The sequence below is a fragment of the Musa acuminata genome, unplaced genomic scaffold (genome assembly GCF_036884655.1).
Source record: "Musa acuminata AAA Group cultivar baxijiao unplaced genomic scaffold, Cavendish_Baxijiao_AAA HiC_scaffold_1135, whole genome shotgun sequence".
Lineage (NCBI taxonomy): Eukaryota > Viridiplantae > Streptophyta > Magnoliopsida > Zingiberales > Musaceae > Musa > Musa acuminata.
In genome coordinates this window covers 12,501-17,500 of record NW_027021347.1, presented here as the reverse complement: position 1 = coordinate 17,500, position 5,000 = coordinate 12,501, and positions in this window count along the sequence as shown.

Genomic DNA, 5,000 nt, shown 5'->3' with positions numbered 1-5,000 from the left:
CAGCCATCTCAGCACCCTGGAACCCCCCGGGTGGCACAGGGCTGGATGGGGCTTTCGTATAGCAGGGACGGTGCTGCCTCTCGCTTCGCTCGCTGTCCGCCGCTCGCCGCTCGCTCGCGCAGCCAAAAATGGCCAGTTTTGGCCCGTTTTTGGGCCGTTTTGGCCTGTTTTTGGGCTGTTCTTGCGTGGCGCGGTGACCGTCGTGAGCGGAGCAAAATGTCAGCCATCTCAGCACCCTGGAACCCCCCGGGTGGCACAGGGCTGGATGGGGCTTTCGTATAGCAGGGACGGTGCTGCCTCTCGCTTCGCTCGCTGTCCGCCGCTCGCCGCTCGCTCGCGCAGCCAAAAATGGCCAGTTTTGGCCCGTTTTTGGCCCGTTTTGGCCTGTTTTTGGCCCGTTCTTGCGTCGCGCGGTGACCGTCGTGAGCGGAGCAAAATGTCAGCCATCTCAGCACCCTGGAACCCCCCGGGTGGCACAGGGCTGGATGGGGCTTTCGTATAGCAGGGACGGTGCTGCCTCTCGCTTCGCTCGCTGTTCGCCGCTCGCTCGAGCAGCCAAAAATGGCCAGTTTTGGCCAGTTTTGGCCAGTTTTTGGCCTGTTTTTGCGTTGCGCGGCGACCATCGAGAGCGGAGCAAAATGTCAGCCATCTCAGCACCCTGGAACCCCCCGGGTGGCACAGGGCTGGATGGGGCTTTCGTATAGCAGGGAAGGTGCTGCCTCTCGCTTCGCTCGCTGTCCGCCGCTCGCCGCTCGCTCGCCCAGCCAAAAATGGCCAGTTTTGGCCCGTTTTTGGGCCGTTTTGGCCTGTTTTTGGGCTGTTTTTGCGTCGCGCGGTGACCGTTGTGAGCGGAGCAAAATGTCAGCCATCTCAGCACCCTGGAACCCCCCGGGTGGCACAGGGCTGGATGGGGCTTTCGTATAGCAGGGACGGTGCTGCCTCTCGCTTCGCTCGCTGTCCACCGCTCGCCGCTCGCTCGCGCAGCCAAAAATGGCCAGTTTTGGCCCGTTTTTGGGCCGTTTTGGCCTGTTTTTGGGCTGTTCTTGCGTCGCGCGGTGAACGTCGTGAGCGGAGCAAAATGTCAGCCATCTCAGCACCCTGGAACCCCCTGGGTGGCACAGGGCTGGATGGGGCTTTCGTATAGCAGGGACGGTGCTGCCTCTCGCTTCGCTCGCTGTCCGTCGCTCGCCGCTCGCTCGCGCAGCCAAAAATGGCCAGTTTTGGCCCGTTTTTGGGCCGTTTTGGCCAGTTTTTGGCCTGTTCTTGCATCGCACGGTGACCGTCGTGAGCGGAGCAAAATGTCAGCCATCTCAGCACCCTGGAACCCCCTGGGTGGCACAGGGCTGGATGGGGCTTTCGTATAGCAGGGACGGTGCTGCCTCTCGCTTCGCTCGCTGTTCGCCACTCGCCGCTCGCTCGCGCAGCCAAATATGGCCAGTTTTGGCCCGTTTTGGCCAGTTTTTGGCCTGTTTTTGCGTTGCGCGGTGACCATCTTGAGCGGAGCAAAATGTCAGCCATCTCATCAGCACCCTGGAACCCCCCGGGTGGCACAGGGCTGGATGGGGCTTTCGTATAGCAGGGACGGTGATGCCTCTCGCTTCGCTCGCTGTCCGCCGCTCGCTGCTCGCTCGCGCAGCCAGAAATGGCCAGTTTTGGCCCGTTTTGGCCAGTTTTTGGCCTGTTTTTGCGTTGCGCGGTGACCATCTTGAGCGGAGCAAAATGTCAGCCATCTCAGCACCCTGGAACCCCCCGGGTGGCACAGGGCTGGATGGGGCTTTCGTATAGCAGGGACGGTGATGCCTCTCGCTTCGCTCGCTGTCCGCCGCTCGCTGCTCGCTCGCGCAGCCAAAAATAGCCAGTTTTGGCCCGTTTTTGGGCCGTTTTGGCCTGTTTTTGGGCTGTTCTTGCGTCGCGCGGTGACCGTCGTGAGCGGAGCAAAATGTCAGCCATCTCAGCACCCTGGAACCCCCCGGGTGGCACAGGGCTGGATGGGGCTTTCGTATAGCAGGGACGGTGTTGCCTCTCGCTTCGCTCGCTGTCCGCCGCTCGCCGCTCGCTCGTGCAGCCAAAAATGGCCAGTTTTGGCCCGTTTTTGGGCCGTTTTGGCCAGTTTTTGGCCTGTTCTTGCATCGCGCGGTGACCGTCGTGAGCGGAGCAAAATGTCAGCCATCTCAGTACCCTGGAACCCCCCGGGTGGCACAGGGCTGGATGGGTCTTTCGTATTGCAGGGACGGTGCTGCCTCTCGCTTCGCTCGCTGTTCGCCGCTCGCTCGCGCAGCCAAAAATGGCCAGTTTTGGCCCGTTTTTGGGCCGTTTTGGCCAGTTTTTGGCCTGTTCTTGCGTTGCGCGGTGACCGTCGTGAGCGGAGCAAAATGTCAGCCATCTCAGCACCCTGGAACCCCCCGGGTGGCACAGGGCTGGATGGGGCTTTCGTATAGCGGGGACTGTGCTGCCTCTCGCTTCGCTTGCTGTCCGTCGCTCGCCGCTCGCTCGCGCAGCCAAAAATGGCCAGTTTTGGCCCCTTTTTGGGCTGTTTTGGCCCTTTTTGGGCTGTTCTTGCGTGGCGCGGCGACCGTCGTGAGCGGAGCAAAATGTCAGCCATCTCAACACCTTGGAACCTCCCGGGTTGTAACGGACAAACTTCTAAACAAGATGTTGGATGTAATGCTTATGTCTGTCCGTTGTCTTTTGGCATGTTCATGCCTTGTACAGAATGTAAAGGGGCGGCCGAAGGCTTAATAGTCCCATTTTAGTTGGGTTGGTGGCCTCTTTAGGCTTGTAAATAAAGGTTGTGTCATGTGGACACGTTCGAGAGCTTTTCGGTCTGTAATGGACCATTTTACCCTTTGTTGTGCCACTGTTCAGAGCTTGTAAAGTCTGTTTGTAATTTGCATTGTCTATGAAGTGTTTTTCGGACATGTTTGCTTGTGGATCCCGATTGAGGCGTTCTCTTCAACCCGTTCTCTCTTTTGTTGGTCCTAAGGGACAATGGGAGGCTTCGGGGAGGCTGACCTTTGCGGACGGACGCGCGAGGGTGCCGCACGCCTTAGGCAAAACCAGCTAAGGTCGTGACATTATGGTATCAGAGCGGGACAAGCATTCATAGAAACACTTGACATGCAAACGTGGGGGACCTAGCGGGGCTGCGTTGAGGGCAGTCAGCACACGCGCGATCGTTTGAGGGAAAACGGGCATGGAGATGTAGGGAAAAGAGTCGCTCAGAGGAGCGGGCATCTGAGATTGGCATTCAGAGGAATGGCCAACCCTTCGCGCAAGAGGCACCACGAGAACAGGCAAGCTTGGAAGAATTTGGAGCGCACAAAGGTTGGGATGGCTGAGTTTGAGCTACGGCTCAACGTTGACAACTTTACTTGATGGTGCTCAAGGCAAGCGAGGCGCTTGGCAAAGGACGAGACCATGCAAAGTGGAATGAGTTGCTCAGCGACCGAAAGAGTTGTGCAAAGCTCACAGAGGTGAGGGGAATTGCTAACTCGAAGAATTCGGTACTCATGCATGGGCTTGTATGCGGACGATAGATTGTTCGTGGCCATCCCAAGGTGATCGAGACTCGGCGCCATGGAGCATTGAAACTTTCTCTTCGACATGTGAAGGATACGTCCGGAGGAGGCTGAAGTGTGCAACGAGTTCAGCATGTTGCTAGGCCTTGAGGGGTGCAGCGGTGGCTGTATTGACGTGGAGGCGCAATCTAGCAAGTGCGTTTGCAAGTGGCAGAACAATGCACAGTTTGTTCAGCAGATCGGAGTAGTCCAAGGGGATGGTGGTCTCCGAAACGAAGAGAGATATTGCTCCAACGGGATAGTTATCCAGGAGGGATAAGTCTCGGCACTCCAGAGGGAGAATCATGTGAGACGGACTTCACATGTTGAGGAGGAGTACCTCAACAAAACAACAACTCCACGAAGCTCGATGGACTGAGCAAGCGGCGAGGAGTCGTCGCATGATCTCGCTTGAGAGAATGCATTGGTGGATGCATTGCGAGATCAAGTGGGGGAGCGACCCAAAGCAACTCAAATGGAGGCACACTTGGAGTCGATATGGAGATCGGACTCAAGGGAGGGCTGACCCGTGGAATGGTGGGCGCGAGGGCCACCATCGACTCAATGCAAAAACGAGGAGCGGAGCAACTTGGGTGTAACTTGGCGAAGTACCCAAGCTGCATGAAGGGAGCCAGCATAGAAGTTGGAACATGGAGCAGAGGCACAGCGCTTTCCCTAGACAGAGGTCAAGGACATTAACTCTTGCAGAGGCAGGAGTAGAATCATGCTGTTCCCTGGGTCCTTCATTCTGACAGAGCGGACTCATCTTGCATGGTGCCAAAGATGAAGGGAGCTTCGGGGCACATGCACCTTATCTCGGAGGAGCATTCGATGGAGGAACTAAGGCGACTCAATTTGCGGAGGCGAAGTTGGGTACAGAAGGCCTTAGCACGGGGCAAGAGGACGCAGAGGCAGGTACTCTTGAAGAATATGCCACAGTGTTGCCATTCGAGTTGCTATGAAGGAAGCGGTGCGCAGTGGAGATTGTGCTGGTAGGGGCAGAGGCCCAGGATCCAGACAATGGTGCACAAATTACAGTGAAGTCGGTGGACTTCGGGAGCTACTAGGCGACGGACTGTCCTAGAGCGGTGCTTCATCTAGGTGTGACCCAAGAGTGGGTGGATGAAGGTCGATTGCCAAAGGAGCGAACAAAATCGAAGGTGGAGGAGACCCTGCGATGTATTGGCAGAGGCCACACATGGAGGGTTCACAATTCGAGTTTATTCCACAAGGATCAGAATGCAATGGAGATGTCACCAGGAGGCGACATGGTGCAGCGGATCGTGGTGGAACAGTTTGTGGCAATGCGACACACACGACATAGTCCCGTGAGGGATGAGATCATATGGAGGTATGATCGGGAGCTACTGGGAGCTCCGCTTTGGTGAACAACACGACGGCAAGAAGGGCTATGGATTCAAGGAGTGAAGGCCATGGTACCGC